General features: G+C 38.0%; 1 long non-coding RNA gene across 1 annotated transcript in view; it reads left to right on the top strand.

Annotated features, from left to right (window-relative positions):
* LOC144286916 (uncharacterized) overlaps positions 1-18,502 on the top strand; it is a 93,265-nt gene extending 74,763 nt beyond the window's left edge. Inside the window, exons 3-4 of the long non-coding RNA XR_013354863.1 lie at positions 14,058-14,273; positions 18,373-18,502. This is a non-coding gene — a long non-coding RNA (uncharacterized LOC144286916). The remainder of the gene's footprint in view (positions 1-14,057; positions 14,274-18,372) is intronic.
* The last annotated feature ends 1,267 nt before the right edge of the window (positions 18,503-19,769 follow it).

The following is a 19,769-nucleotide window of genomic DNA, read 5'->3' as shown; positions in this document are numbered from 1 at the left end:
TTATATCAATTTTATTTCAGTAGTATTAACTGTATGTTTCATATTACGTCAAACTTCTTCAATTCATCTTGTAAAAAGGAGAAGTGGCCTCAGAACAATAGTTGGTTACTTTCCATATCTAACACAAGAAACCTATGACAGAAGTAGCATTAAATCTCAGCCTTGGGGTTCAGTCATTACACCTTATTTTTAAGCTTCTTTTGCTTGACTGCATAAATTTTTCTAGGCCCTGATGTTGCAAATAGTAGACTCATGTATGATTGATTATCAATGAAAAAAACTTTTAAAATCAACTGTGTCATTTAAATTATCAAAAAGATGGTGAAGATATGTTATCTGAAACTTCTCATTAAAGTCTTCAGGTGTTCCGAGTGCGGTATTATATATTGCGTGGATTCTGTTATATATAGCTTGCTAATTTGGGAGTCTCCTCTCTCCTGACCTCTAGGTGTACCTACAGGACAAATCCCTTCAATTTTTATTATCCTCCTTTTATCTACTCTGGCTGTTGATAATAGTACTCTCCTTTCTGTCATCCTGACTGGAAAACCTTGTTAGTTTTCTCTCACCTGTGAAACTACCATTACTAGGTTAGGATCAATCTTGTTTAGACTTTTCATACCTTTATGTCATTTAGCTCCCATGCCTTTTCTCCCACTCTGGAGCAAAAAAAAAAAGAAAAAAGAAAAGAACAAAGTCAGGACAGGATCCATCCTGTCCTCTGCTTGATATTCCAGCGCGCTTTCTCTCCATTCTCTCTTCACCTTGTATGCCCAAAAACATTGGTCTTCACCCTTCACCACTTCCAGAACATGCTCTCAACTTTCCTACCTCCAAGCCTTTGCTCACAGAACCACAAGTGGGACATCAAAGGACAATTCCTACTGATTTCATCAGGGGACTCCTCCCACATCTCTGACTTTCTAAATGTTCCTTATCCTTGAAGGGCCATCCCACGTGTCAGCTCACTCTCAGCCTGATGTCCCATCCTGGAATCACCTCCCTTGCCGGGTGTTCTCAGCACTGCCCAGCCAAGCACTATCCTCATTTTACAGATGACTAAACCAAGGCTCCGGGAGGTTTAATGATCTGGCTGTGCCGCAGAGCTAATATTGGCAGCCCGGGATGCCAAAGCCATACTGTTTTAGGGCACTCAGCTGCTTCCTAAATGTTTTTTGACTGAATGAAAAAGTAAACTAATTTGTCATTTTCAATTTTTCTTAATGCAAAATTGAGTAGTACTAAATGGTGCTTCTCTGTCACTAACAGTCTTGCAGGACTAGGAAAAAAGTAGATTGTTAGTGACATCAGCTGAAAAAATGAGAAAATATGAGGAATTTCTGAAAGAAGGCCAACAGTAAGGCCGTGTTGTCTGTGACAAGAAAATAGACTGAAAAACAGATGTTTAAATCTTTCTGCTAAATGTTTTAATGATGCAGTGTAAGAAAATAAACATCTGGAAATAACCTGGAAGAGTAGCTATTAAGAACGTAGTGTGGGGCACCTATTTTGGGAGCTCTTACGTTATTAATTTTTCATTTAGCGATTACACCAATACTGCAGGTTAAGTATTGCCACAACCATTTTATGCTTGAAGAAAAGGGGGCCAAAGGCTTGAGGTAACTTGCCCTGGGTTAGTATTAGCATTATAATTGGAACTCCAAGATAAACGACAGCAGTCTGTGCTGTCACTGATTTAACTGAATGGTAAAAATTGTGTAGACAAAGGATAACATATTTTTGAGTTGTGTTTTGAGTTGTGTTCCCTTACAAAAGTGGAGATAGCCTTAGGGCTTTTAATGACAATAAGGACCATTATTCCTAATTGCTTATATTAAAAATCCCATATCAAAGGATATGTTTACTTCAAAGAACTGAAAAAAAGTGAGCCAGATTCCTTTGGTAAATGAAACTGTATCAGCATTAAAGTTGTTAAATAACTGCATCCTTAGGCAGACTTAAAGTTCTTGTCATCATCACAAAACTTCCAAGTATTTAGTTGTTCTAATGTAAGTTGATCCAGAGCAAAACTTTCCCCTTATATTTTAATACATGTGAAATGTAAGATGTTGATTTTCAGAATTGATTCAGGCCCATAGATTAATAGGGTTAATTCCTATAATATTGAAATATTGGGCAGAGTGAAAACAAAGCTAGTCTTTTCTTTTTTTTTAAAGATTGATTGATTGATTTTGGGAGAGAGACTGTGTGAGCAGGTGTAGGGCAGAGGGAGAGGGAGAGAGAGAATCTTCAGCAGATCACGCACTGAGAACAGAGCCCCCAACGCAGGCCAAGATGTCATGACCCTGAGATCGTGCCCCTGAGATCATGACCTGAGACAAACCAAGAGTTGGATGCTCAACTGAGCCACCCAGCTGCCACAACAGAGCTAGTTTTCCTGAGCTTAGTCTCTTCTTAGAAGAGCGTCTGGTTAGATGACCAGCAAGTATGCAGTGTCCTTCTGCAGCAACTCAGCCCAACTCCCCTGGCTTATGTATAGCATATTTGGTGGTGATCTTTTAGAGGTAATATATCTCCCGTATCTACAAAATTTGACAAAAAAAATTGTAGTTTCCTTTTTATCATACGAATTATGTTCTGCTAATTTAAATGTTGCCAATTAAAAAAAAAAAACCTCACCACGTATTAACATATTACTTTGACATGTAATTTCAACCCCCAAGTGCTATGAATTAAATTGAATTTGTGTCTTATAGACTTAGACTTGTTTGCAGTCTCAAGTACTGTATTTGTGGTGAGAAACCGTGGATTTAATGCACTACTGCTTACTATTTTAACTATAATCTTGGTCATTGTATCAAGTTTACACACTTTCTTTCCAGTGACTACATCTGTGGAGATCAGATTCGACATGGGCATGGGTAGTTTGATTTGAAAGGTGTGACCTGAAAAGGAATGTGGGCATTTTGTCTTTGAAGGGGCACTTACTACTTCTACCAACAGAATTTATCACAGCTTTTAGAGTTGCCTCTAAGAAAAGCCATCTGCCCGGGAACTTAAAACATGGCCGTGGATGGCTGAGGTCATATGGCACCAAGTTAATTTTTATTCAAGTCCTCAGCTCTGGCTCATTTCCTGACTCTCTTGAGTGGCTCTAGTTTATCGTTTTTTCATGCTCCTAGTTTTTCAAAACTCATAATCCTAGAATCAATGTTGCTTTGCATCATAAACCTAATGGCCAAATGCTTGAGGAGACTCCACTAATTGTCACAGTGGCCAGGCTCAGGGAGGTGTGTGATCCCCACGTGGCTTCACAGAGGCTTGAACAGAGCGTGGATGGTCTCCTGGCAGCAGTCCCTTCAGAACCCAAATGAAATTTCTCCCTAAACTAGTAATTGTCTTGCATGCTTAGCAATTATCTTTGAACTTTTCCTCCGTCAAATTATGAAAACTGTGTATTATACTCCCCATCCTCTTGCCAGGATGTCTTAACAGGACATTTTGACTTTAAATACAACTTAAAAACATTCCTACCAAATTCTAATAATTGCACATATTTGCAGACTCTCTCATTTTCTTGCCCACAGTCTTAATACACTACTACCATATTGTCAGCAGGTAAACATTCTGGCAAGAAATTCTAAACAAATGATCATTGGAAAAAAAAAAAAAAACTTACCGAAAAAGAGAGCTGGAGGAAAGTGGGTGTATTTTCAGATGCAATTCTGATGATTCTAAACTTTACTTTAGAGCTGCTAAAACAGAAAACTGAAAAGCAAAAATTTGGTAGCAGAAGCCTGGAGGCATTATAAATTCTAAGAATCCCTTCTAGGGGAGTGGTTAGGACCGATAAGTTCATAGAAGTGCTCTTTGAACAACAAAATCTTTCTTCAAAAGCTCTCTCTGACATACATCCCATTATTGCTCAGGACATTATTGTGTAATGGATCAAACACTTATTTGTTTATGATTATCAGATTCAGGTGACAGTGAAATTATCCTGAAAGAATATATTTCAGACTGCTTAGCTAGATATGGTGTGATTTTACCTGTTTTGCTGAGAAAAAAAAAAATCAAACATTGATGCTAAAGTTCAGGTCACTTAAAATCACTCCATCAACTGTTTATAAATAGTAAATGCCTTTTTACATTCATTCTACGTATCCCCATTGCAATATGTTCCAATCGGATGTTTATTATTCTTTTCTACTGTTTGGATTCCTTAAACTGTTAAAACGTCACATGAGTAGCAAAGAAAATTCTTCAGTCTTTTGTGTGGTTATTGTTGCTAAGGAAACCATTTCCTTTTCACTGCAGTGTATGGGACATCTGTGCCACATTGAGTCCGCTACAGAGAGACACATCAGGAATAGAACATGAAGGAAGAAGGAACATAAATGAACAAAACAGGAAAAATAATAGAGATAGAACTCCTTTTATTTTTTTTAAAGATTGTATTTATTCATTCATGAGAGACACAGAGAGAGAGAGACAGAGACACAGGCAGAGGGAGAAGCAGGTTCCATGCATGGCGTGGGACTCGATCCTGGGTCTCCAGGATCACGCCCTGGACTGAAGGCGGCACTAAACCACTGGGCCACCTGGGCTGCCTGAGATAGAACTCCTTTTAAATAGCACCTTCATGGTGATTGATTTTTTGTTGTTGTTGTTGTTTATGTATTAGGAACACAGTTGGATGTGTATGTGCAACTCTCAGTAACAGAGGGTACCTTTATGTCTCTCACTGTCACTTTTGGACCAGGTCTCCTGTTTCCCCTCAGTGAAACCCCTGGTGGCACTTACCTAAGAGAGCCCGTGCCAATCTTTTACAGACCTCATCATAGCCATCATCACTTTCCAGAGAAGGGAGCAGGTGTGTCCTGAGACTAGTGACATTAGAGGCAGCCTGCCTCTCAGCTCTGGGGTCTGCTATCCTCATCCCCAAGTGCTACCCCCACCCGCATCCTTTTCTTCTAGTCTCTCACCTACGTCCATGTCCTTTTCTAAGTTTCTTTGCTCCTACGTTAAACTATCCCCTGCAACCTTCTTGCTCTCTCCAAAATATTTATTTCTTAGTTAATAATTAATATAGTGATCTCTTTGTCTCCTCCCTTGATTGAAATCCGAATATCCCCCCCGAGAAGGCTGCTGCTTCCGTAGTCATTCCAAGAGACAACTGCCCATTCCCTCAAACCGTGTGGTCCCTATCCCAGGGGGAGGATGAGCTGGTCTTCTGTATCCCTGCCACGTCTTCTAGACATTGCTGTTCCATCTTGATCTAGAATCTTCTCAGCTCTATACTTCATCTTGTCACTGACCCTACCTGCCATAGTCGCCTGCCTCCTGATCATTCCCTTTATTCATTAAAGACTTTGGAGCCAGAACTGCAGGCTTCCTTCATGCTAACCTAGATTTCAACATTCATATAAGTGACCCAGCTAATAATCTAGTCTCATGGGCCATTCAATTTCAGCTACTCCCTCACCTGCTCAGGACCTTGAACTTGTTAGAATTCCAGACATCTAAACATGAATCCATTTCTCTTACGACCTCCCTCCTAGCACATGTCATCTCTCATCTCTTAGAGACCTTCATCTCTTGATCCCAGAAACGTCCTAGTTTCTCTGCTTGTCTCTTCTGTCACTAACCCTTTGATTTTCCTTCACCTCTTCCAAAAGTTTTACACACATCACTACTGCTTCCCAGCTGAGCCTTTTGTTACCCCTCTGTGAACCCCTGTCTCAGTCTTGCTTTTCTATTTTTCTGTTGCACCTGTCCAAGATCCCCAACCTTGAATTGATGCTACTATTTGCCTCCTCTGTCTTTCCCTGGAACAGCTGAGTGTGTGATGCCTGAGAAACTCGTATCTTCATAAATACAAGATCTTCGTCCTGAGCCCTCGCTCCACCAACCACAAAGGCTGTACATTATGCTTCGGCAGCTCCCTCTCTCATTCTCCTAGACGGCAGTGCCTGACCCTCTCAGTAGATACTCCAGCCTTATAAGGAGCAGGACGGTGGTGGAATTGTTAGGAGCACACTATCAGGATAGCAGACAAAGGCTATCAAATGGAAGAACAAGAACTCAAACATTCTGTCTATGTCTGAAACCCCAGAAGAATTTCTGGTTGTATATCATTGTTGATGTTGACATAGGAAGAAAGAAGTGATTTCTAGAACACCTTTCTCCTGAAACTGCCAAAGAATTTTGTATATATTGTTTTTCATACTCTTAGAAATTTTTGTCTGAAAAAATATCTAGATTAAAACTTGAATCACAAATTATTTTAGAACATGACCATTTAAGTGTTCACATCACATTTGGCATTTTTCCATGCCATTTTATTCATTCTCCCTTGGAAACCCTGTACACGTTCATGGCTTCAATTATCACCTCCAAAATACTCCCCAAAACCAATCTGTGACTCTCACCTCTATCTTGAACTTCACTCTCAACTGTACAAATGTCAGTTGGACATCTGTGCCTGGGTATCCTGCTGTCACTTCAACCTTAAGATGTTGAAAACTAATTTGCCTTCCTATTCCCTTCCAATTCAGTTTGCTGACTTCCGTATTTCTGTACTATATCCCAAGTTCAATCATTAATATTAATCTTCATTTTCTTTCTTCCTGTCTCCCAAAGCTATACTTCCTTTTCTTCCTTTCAGAATTCTCCTGTTTACCCCCACTTTGTGTGGAGAGTGGCATGTACCATCTCTCTTCTTCCATCCTTCAAGCTGCAAACTGGATGAATAGTTCCTTTTACTTACAAGTAGATATCATTACTCATTTCTTATTTACTGTTCTATGTAGATCCCTATTTTCTTATCACTCTTGTTCCATTTTCTTCTTTGTACTCTGTTTTTCAATATTACTGAAATAGCTCAGAGGTGACTGTAGGTGGCAAATTCTATGTGTGTTTGTATACATGTATATATATGTAAGAATTATATTTATAATCTCTCCAAGTTTCCTCACATCAGTGTTATTAAAACTAAACATTTCTCAAACTGGATGTGACAGTAAGCATGAAGCACATATTTTTTTTTAAGATTTTATTTATTTATTCATGAGAGACACAGAGAGAGAGAGAGAGAGAGGCAGAGACACAGGCAGAGGGAGAAGCAGGCTCCATGCAGGGAGCCCAACGTGGGACTCAATCCTGGGTCTCCAGGATCACGCCCTGGCCAAAGGCAGGTGCTAAACCGCTGAGCCACCCAGGGATCCCCGAAGCACATATGTTTTGTGGATGAAGAAATTGAGGCACAGAGTGATGCATCAGTACAAAGATTCAGTGTGAGAGGGATGTAGCATTTAAACTGATCCTCAGGTACTTTTCTACCTAGTGGATTCCCTTTTAGCAGGACAGGCTTAAGCTGAACCTAATACTAATGAGCATCATCATGGGAAATTATTTGATACCATGTTTAGTTATTATGTTCACAGATATCTATGTTTAAAAAGTCAGTAACTACTTTAAATAAGCCCCATAGCAGTATAGGAAACACCATTACTTCTAAAAAACAAATATTTTCTGAACTAAGACACCTATTACTAATCCCCTTCTCTTTTCCTTTTTCTTTCTGGAATGTGAAGAATTTATTAAATTAGTCAGATAATAAACTCCCTAATACAAAAGTCAAACTAGAAGTAGAGGGAAGAAACTCCAAAAGATACCTGTAAATCTTACAACTGAAAACAAACTAAATAAAAGCCATTTCTCTCTCCTGGATCCAACCACTACTTCTTTGGTTTTGGTTTTTGTTCCACTTAGATTGCAATGTCCTAAAAGCAGAATTGTAATCATGAATATATTTCCTGTAATAACTTAGGGACACTTACAGAAGTAGTCCCTCTATTATCAGAGAACACAGCACATTCTGTTAAGTTGCTAAAATGGAACTGGGTCCTGGGAATTTAAAATTAGCATTATGTATATTTAAATGGCTGCGTAAGAGCACCCTGCACATGACCTTGATTATTAAATGAATGACACTTTAAAGTCAACTTGGTGTGTTGACTGTAAGGCTTTGCGGAGAAGAAAAGTGTTCTAGAAGATCCATTGTTAAAATAGCAGCAGAAGCACTGTATGATACCTTCAAGTGGGCCAACTGGGTAGTTATTGAAACCAAGTCACAGCTGGGACTATTACAGTTACTGGCACAGTTGTGAGGTGATAATCTTCTCATATGTCCTCTTGGTGATAATAGGACCCGAAAAGTCAGTGAAGGAAGAAAAGTTGTAAATTATCACAGAGCTACACTTTGACCTCCTGGAAGAGGGCTTTAGGTTGATTTCAATGTTTCTAACATCTTGCAGAATTTATAGCAACCACTTTCACTGTTTTGTGTTTGCTAAAAGTGTAACTTTAAAAAATTACTTTAAAAGTGAGTGGCTCAGTCAGTGGGGCATTCGACTTTTGATTTTGGCTCAAGTCATGATCTCAGGGTCATGGGATGGAGTCCAGTGTAGGGCTCTCTGCTTAGCAAGGAGTCTGTCTGGGATTCTCTCTCTCTCTCTCTACTTCTGCCCCTTCCCTGTTCATGCAAGTGCTCGCTCTCTCTCTCAAATAAATAAATAAATCTTTAAAAAATAAAAGTGAGCTTTAAAATTCATTCTTCTCTTTGTTTTTTTTTAAGATTTTATTTATTTATTCATAAGAGACAGAGACAGAGACAGAGAGAGAGAGAGAAGCAGAGGCATAGGCAAAGGGAGAAGCAAGATATCTGCGGGAGCCTGGATGTGGGACTAGATCCTGGACCTCAGGATCACGCCCTGAACCGAAGATAGATGCTCAACCATTGAGCCACCAGGAGCCATTCTTCTCTTTGGCAATTGTAAATTTTTTAGGGAAGATGTTATCATCGTAAGTGATGTTGAAGAAATATTTGAAGGACCTGAAAACATAAAACTCTTAGAAGAAAAGAGGGAAGAGCTCCTTGACATTAGTCTTGATTTCTTTATTTGATTTTTTGACATTGATGATAATTATTTGGGTATGACACCAAGACCACAAGCAACAAAAGTAAAAAATAAACAAGTGAGACTACATCATACTAAAAGACTTCTGCACAACGAAGGAAACCATCAACAAAAGCAACCTACTGAATGAGAGAAAATATCTGTAAATCATATTCTGATTAAATATATCCGAAATATATAAGGAATTCATACAACTCAATAGCAAAATAACAACAGTAACAACAACAATTAAAAAATGGGTAAAGAACTTGAACAGACATTTTTTTCAAAGAAGATATACGAATGGTCAATGAATACATGAAAAGGTGCTCAGTATCACTAATCACCAAGGAAATGCAAATCAAAATCATAATGAGATATCACTGAACACCTGTTAGATAAGCTTATCAAAAAGGCAAGAGAGAATAAGTGCTGGAAAGGATGTGGAGAAAAGGGAACCCTCTTGCACTGTTGGAGGGAATGTAAACTGGTGCAGCCACTGTGGAGAACAGTATGGAAGTTTCTCAAAAAAAAACTAAAAGTAGAGCTACCATACCATCTTAGCAGTTCTACCTCTGGGTATTTATCTGAAGGAAATAAAGTCACTATCTTGAAGGGATATTTGCAATTCGTGTTTGTTGTATCATTATTTACAATAAGCAAAATGTGAAAACAGCATAAATGACCATCAAAGGATGGATGGATAAGGAGAATGTGGTGTATATACACACATACACACAATAGAATATAGTTCAGCCATAAAAAGAAGGAAATCTGCATGTTTGACAACATAGATGTATTCTGAGGGCGTTATACTGAGTGAAATAAGTCAGACACAAAGAGACAAGTACTATATGATCTCATTTACAGGTGAAATAAAAAAAGATTAAATAGAAACAAGTAGATTGGTTAGTTGCCAGGGGCAGGGAGTTTGGAGAAATTATTGAAGATGATCGAAAATTATAAACGTTTACTTATAAAATGAGTAAGTTCTAAAAATCTAATATACAATATAGAGTATGGTTATTATAGTTAGCAGTACTGTATTATGTACTTGAAAGTTGCTAAGAGGGTAGATCTGGAAAGTACACACACACATACACACACACCACAATAATGCTGAGGAAAGCAGAAATACTTGAATTCAAAATAAAAACTCAGTACTTTCCTTTCTTGCTACCACAAGTTTTGATCACAAATGAACCAGATGATATCTACACACTGCTTTGGCCCACTTAGCTGACCTGATACCCATATTTATTTTTAAATTAATGTTTGTCTCTTTGCATATTCTCTCTGGTTGGCCTTATGTGGTAATTCAGAAATATATTTAGACCAAAAACCTCTTATACTCCATTTATTTCATGCCGACTTTATAACACAAATAATTGCAGATTCAAAGTAATTATTTTATTAGTATATTCAACAGACCCATGTTAAGGATATGCCATGTTTACCATGATCTTGTAGAAGATACTCAGATAAATAAGAATAGAACCCCCACATAATTCATATTTAAGTAGGAGAATTTAGTCACCTACCAACAAACTGTTTTTTTTTTTTTAAGGAAAATCTTAAGAGTTTTAGTAAAGTTTTAGAAAAGTTCATTGGAAAGAGACCCCTTAGAATTGCCAGAATCAGAGATGTTACGGAGACAATGAGATTTGAGCTAAAAGTTTGAAATCCTTTTCTTACATATGCATGTTCAATTGTTTTTATCATAAGCAATAAATAACAAGTGTACCTCTCTGAATGCCCTGAAATCAGCTCTGAGCTATGTGAATAATTTTTAAGAGGAAAAAAAAAACCTACTAATGCTCTTTTTCATAGAGGGCTATAGTTAGTAAACTTTTTTCCCATATCTGTATAGCCATAACTGAGTTTTTAGTAAGTATTTCCAAATAGAAATGCCCCTCTAATTTTATCTCTGGCTTTCAGAACCCAACATCTGTGCGTGGTTTCAAAGTGGTGAAGTGAGGGTTTGCTGGCAGGGCAGGCAAGCCCTGGGAAACTCTTATTTCATAACAATATCACTTGGCTATGGGGCTAAAGACACAAAAGACAAGGGAATAGTTTCATGTGAGATGGGGGAGGGGATATCTAAGAAATTCCTTCCCTCTGAAATTGCTTTCGAAGGAAGATGGCCATTTGCTAGCATTCCATCTCATTATGCTATGACCAGAAGGCTGTGCAGCTCCCTAAAGGCAGATGCAAGGATGTATCATATCAAGTAGCTTTCTTTGGAGAACTTCCAATCGTGTTGTCCTGGCAGGACAGATAAAGTACATATGGAGGATGCCTGGGTGGCTCAGCGGTTGAGCATCTGCCTTTAGCCCAGGGCATGATCCCGGGATCCAGGATCGAGTCCCACATTGGGCTCCCCGCGTGGGGCCTGCTTCTCCCTCTGCCTGTGTCTCTGCCTCTCTCTTTCTCTCATGAATAAATAACTAAATCTTTTTTAAAAAATAAAGTACATATGGAGATGTAAACTAATTGTAAAAGGAAAGATGGGTGTACAAACTGGCAATTCACTAGAGACGGCAAGACATACACAACTGAGTTAAGAGACCAGACTCTGATTTTGTATGTACTTAGGCAAGTAAAAATCCTCTAGATGCCATTTCCTCAGCTGTAAAATAAGAGGCTTGGACTAGAGTCTTCCAGGCCTGCATTTGCTGAAGTGAAGAGCTCCCAGCAGAGGAAGGATGGCATTTCAAGAGAAAAGGAGAAGGGAGTGTGTATCTGTAGGGGGAAAGGCTTAAGAAATGCATGGACATAGGAATGTGTAAAGTTATTTGGAGCCTAGGGTGCAAAGCAGTCTGTCCTTAGCCTTGGCTGTAGACATCCCCGCACCCTGCAGAGCCGGTCTCCAAATAGCTTCCCAATTACAAATCCAGGGCATTGCCTCTTCTTACTCTCCTCCCTCCCACACATGTTCCTATTTCAGTCTGCATCTTGGGACAATTACAAGCCTCAAATCCAAGCATTTCTAGGGTTGTTATCACAACTTCAGGATAGGATAAGCATAGCCCCAAAGTAAATGAAGGAATCCAGAGCTGAAGCCCATGAAAACAGCCCATGTTGGTGCCAACAAGAAACATCACACATGTTCCAACCTAGATTCACCTAGTAGGTCTTCGGTGAATTGAGGGTCAGGCTTGTGAACGAAGTGTACATGGCGCTAGGCAAAGAATCAGATGACCTGTATTTATGTCTTATCCAGCTCTGCCCTCAGGTATGTTGGTTGGTCTCACTGAGATTCAGTTTTCCCACGTTCCATAGGACAATATTGTCTTTGACTCTTTCAGATGTTTTTTTTTTTTTTTGAGGCATAATATAAACTATTCAATATACATGGAAACTTTTTTGGAAAACATAAAGTGCTAAGCCAGGTAAGGAGTTTTCCAGATATGCTCACATATATTGAATTTATGCTTTATGGTAGTTGCTAGATTTTCTCTTTAAAACAGTAATAACTTTACTAGTTTTATTGCAGTACTCTTCCCAAAACATTTCCAATTATTATACGCTCTTATTACATTGAGGCTTCTCCCCACCCACCAGTGGTTAGCGATGTGAATGGAGGTAGAGGTTGTAAAAATGTGTGATGATGCAATAGAAATATGCAGGTAGAGATGAGTGTTTAGATAAACGTATTTGGAACTGAGTACTGTAAAATGCTAGATCTAAGAGCAGTCATTGACTTAAAATCCATCTGTGAAAAATGTTTATTGACTTTCTCAAATGTGGTAACAGTAAGCTTTTTTTTCTTTAACATCCTATAAATAATAATGTGCTGTGCTTTTATCAGTAGGTAGCAACATAACTAGGTAATATAAACTCACTTTCCAAATGTAAACAATAAGCCTTCAGAAATTATTTAATTGACATTGCGATAGCTTTCTAAAAATTGTCTTTGGCCATTTTAATTTCATAATAATATTATCACATTTCTCATTGCAGCTCTGTGGACACAACTGTCTAGAGCATGGTAGGATCTTCATATTCAATAGCTATAATGAGATAATTATCTATTTTATCTTTGGATTGAATAGTCTGACTTGTTAGAATTGAGGGCACAACTTTAAAGGCAGTTTTTATTTTGTTTGCATAAGTTTTCCTTCCACCAGTAGCATATTAAATATATTTACAAAACACCACGATGTTCTTTACCAATCAAAATCTTAAACTATAAATAATTTCCTTAAATATATAAAGATGCTCACTTGGTAAGCATTGATTCCGTGGCTACTATGTGTCAGGCTGTTATTACAGAGAGAAATAAGAATTCATCTCCCCTGTTAAGAGGTCTCACAGACTGATGGGAGGAACAGATATTCCATAGCTCAGATCATGAGAGCTATGATTAGGGCAGTAGGCCCACAGTCAGCAGCCATGAGAACCACTGAACTGGCCTGGTGATACCCCTCTGGGCAGGTCACTGTGGACATCAAGGAAAACAGTCAAAGCCTTTTGAAAGCTACAGAAAAAGCACAATATACTTTGCCTTTCCAGACTGTTGTGAGATATGCTTAAAAAAAAAAAAACTACGAATTGCCTCTGGGAGGCTCAGTCAGTTAAGCATCTGACTCTTGGTTTCAGCTCAGGTCACGATCTTCAGTTCCTGAGATCAAGACTTGCCCATCTGGCTCCATGATCAGTACAGCCTCTGTTTCTCTGCCTCTCCCTCTGCCCTTCCCCCTGCCCATACTCTCTCTCTCTCTTTTTCAAATAATAAATAAATCTTTAAAAAAAAAAGTTATCTGCACCCTCAATCAGACATAATTATTTTTAAAAAGGTTATAATCAGGCATATCAAATTTTAAAAATATTTTTGAAATAGCTTTGAACAATATGAGACTAATACATAAGACTATATTTTGGTTTGGCAAAAGGTGAAAATGAAGATAAATCTGTATCTTTATTTAAGCATTAAAGCCCAATATAGTAAAAGCAACAAATAAAGATGCATATAAAAATGTGAAAGGAGACAAAGCCATATATCTGTATGCATGTAAAATACACGTATGTGCAAGAAACAGGATATACATTTATCAATATAATTTCTATTTTTTACAGACTGTACACACAGTAAGAGAAATCTCTAACTCCCTGAAGTTTTGGTATCATTTGCAGACAATTACTATGGCACGCCAAAGCCTCCAGCAGAACCAGCACCATTATTATTAAATGTAACAGACCAGATACTTCCGGGAGCCACTCCAAGTGCTGAAGGAAAACGGAAGAGGAATAAATCAGTGAGCAACATGGAGAAAGCCAGTATAGAGCCTCCCGAGGAAGAAGAGGAAGAGAGGCCTGTGGTCAATGGAAATGGAGTAGTAGTAACACCAGGTTAGTCATTTAACATATGTACATATTTATATGTATGATTGATTATAGTTAACCTCAGAGAGAGAGGATTCTAATATCAAATGGAAAGGACATAATTCTTGTATCCCTTTTATTAGTTTTAATTTCGACATATAAACCAATTAGTTTATGTTCCTCGGTTTTTTGTTTCATATACACAGTATTAATAGAAATCTAATGAACTATTTCTACATTTTAGAAAATATTACAAGTCATGAATATGATTGTATAAAGTTCTGGGATCTTTGCTAATTAAAATTAGGTAAAATCTATCCTTAGAAATCTTACTATACTCACTGTTCTGGAAAAAGAGGTTGTTTCATGTGATTTAGTTAACAACTTCAATGAACACTGTACTCAAAATGACTAGAGCTACACCATGTCTGTATATTTTTCTCTCCACCCTTACTATCTAATCTGGCAATGTGGAGAAAGCATCTTTAGACATTGACTTCGTAAAGGCACCTACCCTTGAACAAGGAAAAGGCTTGTTATCTTTTTTATTTATGATCTATCATATCACATATATAAAGAAGAGCAGGCAGATATAAAGTGTGTTTGCACAAGGGTATGGCTTTGCTATTTTCTTGTGCTTATTACTAACTGAGTGCCAAATTTTATTATAATTATAAAATTAGTTTTTTTTCCTTACATTACTTATGATTAAATGTTAAAGCAAAACTATGGCATTCTTTTTTTATATACTTTTTTAAAAGATTTTATTTATTTATTCATGAGACACACAGAAAGAGAGAGAGAGAGAGAGAGAGAGGCAGAGATAGAAACAGGCTCCATGCAAGGAGCCCGACGTGGGACTTGATCCCGGGTCTCCAGGATCACGCCCCGGGCTGAAGGCAGCGCTAAACTGCTGAGCCACCCAGGCTGCCCTAACTATGGCATTCTTATAGCCTCTAAGCTTGGAGTAAATTTCCAAAGTTTTATTAGTTATTTATTTTTTAATAACAGCATACTAGTAGGCATTGAAAATCTAAGAACTGAAAAGCTCTTGAAAAAAATGTTAACACATGAACTTCTCATACATATTATTTTTTTAAGATTTTATTTATTTATTCGTAGAGACAGAGAGAGAGAGAGAGAGAGAGGCGGAGAAGCAGGCCCCATTCAGGGAGCCCGATGTGGGACTCGACCCTGGGTCTCCAGGATCACACCCCAGGCTGCAGGTGGAGCTAAACTGCTGCACCACGGGGGCTGCCCCACATAATTCATAATTATGAATAAGGAAGGTTAAGAAATAAGCTTATGAAATGTTGATAAAAATAATAGAGCATGAAAATTAAAATACTACGTCACTATAGAAACTGTACAATGATAATTAAAAATAGAGACATCAAAATAGTTGTAGGAAATATACTATTATTATTTAATATATTATTATTAATTACAAAAATGTTTTTCCTCAAACATAGGGAGACCAAAATCTAATCTATTCCAATCAGTGTGTAAAACCTTAAAAAGTGATTTCATCTTGATTTCTCAGAGGAGGACAGCCTCCTCCATAAATGCAATGGTGAAAAACTTATGCTCTGTTCCTACCAATCACCAATTTCTGTATATAAATGCTAAAGATCACTATTGTACATAATGTAACTTGCTTACTAAAGACCCTGTGCCGGAAAAAAATGTGATGCGGTTCAGAAGGTGAAGAACTAAGTAAATGTATATGAGAGGAAAGCAATTTATAGGTCTATAGGTAATTTTCAAGCAATTAGATACCTTTTCTGTTCTGATTCTGAAATATCTTTGTCAAAATATTTATTTTTCATTATGTAATGGATTTTGAATTAAGTTGGTAGTACATAGTTTTCTTAGCTATCTTTGATATGAGAAGCAAAATGATTCAGCCAAGTGGAAGCAGTAATCACAAAAAAACAAAGTTGGAGATCAAAAAGCAGTTACAGAGTTTGTTACTGATTAATACCTTACAGCTAAAAACATAAAATATTTGCCCTTGGTTGGGCCTGAATCGTTGGTTTCTATTGCATTTCTACTCTGTATAAGGCAAATCAAATGAAGTATTCTTGACATACATTTATTTGTAAATTAGAAATTTATTTAATTGGGCGTCATAGTAAATGTAGAAAGCACCATTCCTTTCAATTCATATATTAGACATAAGGAATTGGGTTTGGTTTGTTTGTGAGTTTGGGCTAGGCAGGAGGGGTCCCAAGGTACATGGATTGGTTTGCACTCTTCTTAAGCAGCCCTAACAGTATGTCTGTCCCTGGACCTCTCAGCCTGAGGACGGTAGAGAACAACTACCCAGGCCAACTCTGGGATGTCTGGATAGTCAATAGATGCCACAAATGCCAACAGATGCTTGCAGTGGCTCTGTAAGCCTGGCTGGACTTCTCTGTCCCTTATGGGAGATGAGACATATGTAAATTAGGCGGCTCTTTGCCCAGTGTTCAAAGATGGAGAAAACAGCCCCAAACCAGAAATTGGTCCTTCATCCTTTATTAGAATATCCAATAGAAACTTTAGGGTTCACATTGCCTCCTTCCCATACATATTCACTCAGATCTTCATCTTTTGAACTTTGTCACGTTTTTTTCTAGCATAGGGTCTTTATCCTGCCTTTTTTCTTCCCATACATGTTTACCAGATGTAAGACACTTTAAACAATATTGAGAAAATTCTTGCTTAAATTTTAGTTACCGCCCTGTATCAACTAAGAGCCTATAATACTAATTAACATCAGATGTCAATTCAGAGCATAAATAGTACAATCGATGAGGTGCATTTAGAAAGTGAGAAAAGCTTACTGAGGTACTTTTATTCCATTACATAAAAATGCTGATAATACCGATAATAAATAATGTAAAAATTAACCTCTTGTGGATGCTAACCATGTTCTAGAAACTCTTTAACTTCATTATGTGTACTAGTTCAGTTATTTCTCCTAACAGATTTTACGGGTTAGGTACTATTTCATAGAATAGGACACTGAGGCACACTACTGTTAAGTAATTTGCCCAGAAACTGGGATTTATTTATAGGAAATATCGATCCAGAAGCATGTTCTTAGCTGCTATGCTATCTGAGTGTAATAGCACCAATAGAAGCATAAATACATTTCTCAGCAACATGTACGTACATGATCATTATTTTACTTGTACCTCTTTAAAAGTGGCATTATTAGTTTCTACCTACTACAAGTTTCTTATTTCTTTCATTTCTGGAAATCATGTACAACTCCACTTATGTGGCTCTGTGGTTATTAAAAAAATCGTATTTTTAAAAAATATTCTGCATGCATTTAAGCATCAAGCCTACCAATCTTGGGCAGCCCTGGTGGCATAGAGGTTTAATGAAGCCCGGGGTGTGATCTTGGAGATCCAGGATTGAGTCCCATGTCAGGCTTCCTGTATGGAGTCTGCTTCTTCCTCTGCCTGTGTCTCTGTCTCTATGAATAAATAAAATCTTAAAAAAAAAAAAAAAAGCCTACCAATCTTTAACTCCTTATGTTTTACTGAAATGAATTATTCTCGCTAGGTAAATAAAGGTTTTAGAAGAGTCCTCAATTTACTTCTACTACTCGTTTTCTTCATCGCTTCTCCTTTAGACTTAAACTTAGAACTATACATTCCTTTTAGTTTCAGGCCATATTTATGTACAGTTTGTGTACATGAAGCTCTACTGACCTGTAACATTGTCCACGAATAGTCAAGTATTTTAAGTGAATAATTAATGTTAGGCTCCCTTTTTTGGTTGGAATTACATCAAACAGATGGAGTTAGCCCATATCACCTAGAAAAGCCATGGGATGATCTTTCAGTGTCTCAGATCAGAAATGTTTCTCTCTCTGACATATGTCACTTTGATGATAGAAATCAGTATTGTTCTATCCTTAGAAATGTAGCTTTAACCTGGTTAATACTGACAGTCACAAAAATAACAATGAAAATAAATAATGGCAACTCTCCTTTAATGAATGCATAAGATGTGCTAGACGTTATTAGCCCATACGTTATTTCTTGTCCCATAACCATGGTATGCTTACTTATCAAAGAATATGCTGAAACTTAGCTTAAGGTACTTAACTAAGGTAATAATTATTTAGTAACAGTGTTAAGATCTGGACCCAGGAACACCCGAACTCATCCTGTCCCCATCACCTTTGCTGGGCTGTTAACCATGTTGAGGACAGCATGACTCCTGACCTCCATAAGGTAAAATCAGTCTTTCAGCTCAGTGTATTTCATTACACTGTATTCTGTTATATTTGTCCTTCAGTGAATGTGTGGCTGCAGTGTTAGATCGAATGCTTGCAAAGATGATACAGCTTTACATCATCTTAGAAAATCTGTCTTTAAACTGATACTTAAAAATCATATCCCCAGGAAACCTTTCCTTGACATTAACCTCACCTATATTTAGGCATCTTTATCTTGTTAGAGTTGACATCCAGCCCCATAGCTTGAAATACTGTCGATTACCCGTAGCCTTCACTTTCCTCTAATGTCCCAGGGCCATATCTCTAACTGCTGCCCACTGGACTGCCCCTCCTAAGCATTTCTGTAGCATCTTAAATGCAACATTCCTGGGACTCGGGGATCACAACCTGAGCCCAAGGCAGATGCTCAACCCCTGAGCCACCCAGGCATCCCTCAGCCACATTCTTATACCAGCTTGTGCAGAGCACCCGCTCTTCCTGAAATGAACCCTAGTGCAGCTAGCACAAGAGTGAGAGGATTCAGTCCTGCTGCAGGGGGATTTATAGACAGACCATCTGGAACTGTGGAGAAAGTGGAGATGTCTCTGAGAGAACTCTCGGTTCGAGTCCAGACTCCGTTGTTTGCTCTGTGACATTAAGCAAGTTGTCTAACTGTTCCCAGCTTTGCTTTTGTCTCTAACGTGAGGTTAATACTGCTTGTGCTCTCTCTGTCAAATAAATAAAATCTATTACAAAAATAAAATTTTTTTAACTTTTTGAATAATGTCTGTTTTAAGATTTATTTTATTATTTATTTATGAGAGAGAGAGAGAGAGAGAGAGAGAGGGAGAGAGATTGGCAGAGACACAGGAGGAGGGAGAAGCAGACTCCATGCCGGGAGCCCGATGTGGGACTTGATCCCGGGACTCCAGGATCGCACCCTGGGCCAAAGGCAGGCGCCAAACCACTGAGTTACCCACGGATCCCCATGTCTCAGTTTTAGAATAGACTTCCAGAACAAAAATAATACCAGGAGTTCCATATACCTCACATCCAGTCCCCATATTAACATCTTTAATTAATGTGGTGTACTTGTAACGATTAGTGACTCAATATTGATACAGTATTGAATGAACTCTACACTTTATTCAGATTTTCTTAGTTTTGATCTAATATCCTTTTTTCTGGGCCAGGATGTCCCCTTGGGCTCCTCTGAGCTGTGACACTTCCTCAGACTTTCCCTGTTTTTGATGATCTTAACATTTTTTTGATGGCCTTGACATTTTTGAGGCATCCCGATCAGG

The sequence above is a fragment of the Canis aureus genome, chromosome 16 (genome assembly GCF_053574225.1).
Source record: "Canis aureus isolate CA01 chromosome 16, VMU_Caureus_v.1.0, whole genome shotgun sequence".
Lineage (NCBI taxonomy): Eukaryota > Metazoa > Chordata > Mammalia > Carnivora > Canidae > Canis > Canis aureus.
The sequence above is the reverse complement of the archived record's forward strand: the minus strand, read 5'-3'. Positions and strand labels throughout refer to the sequence as shown.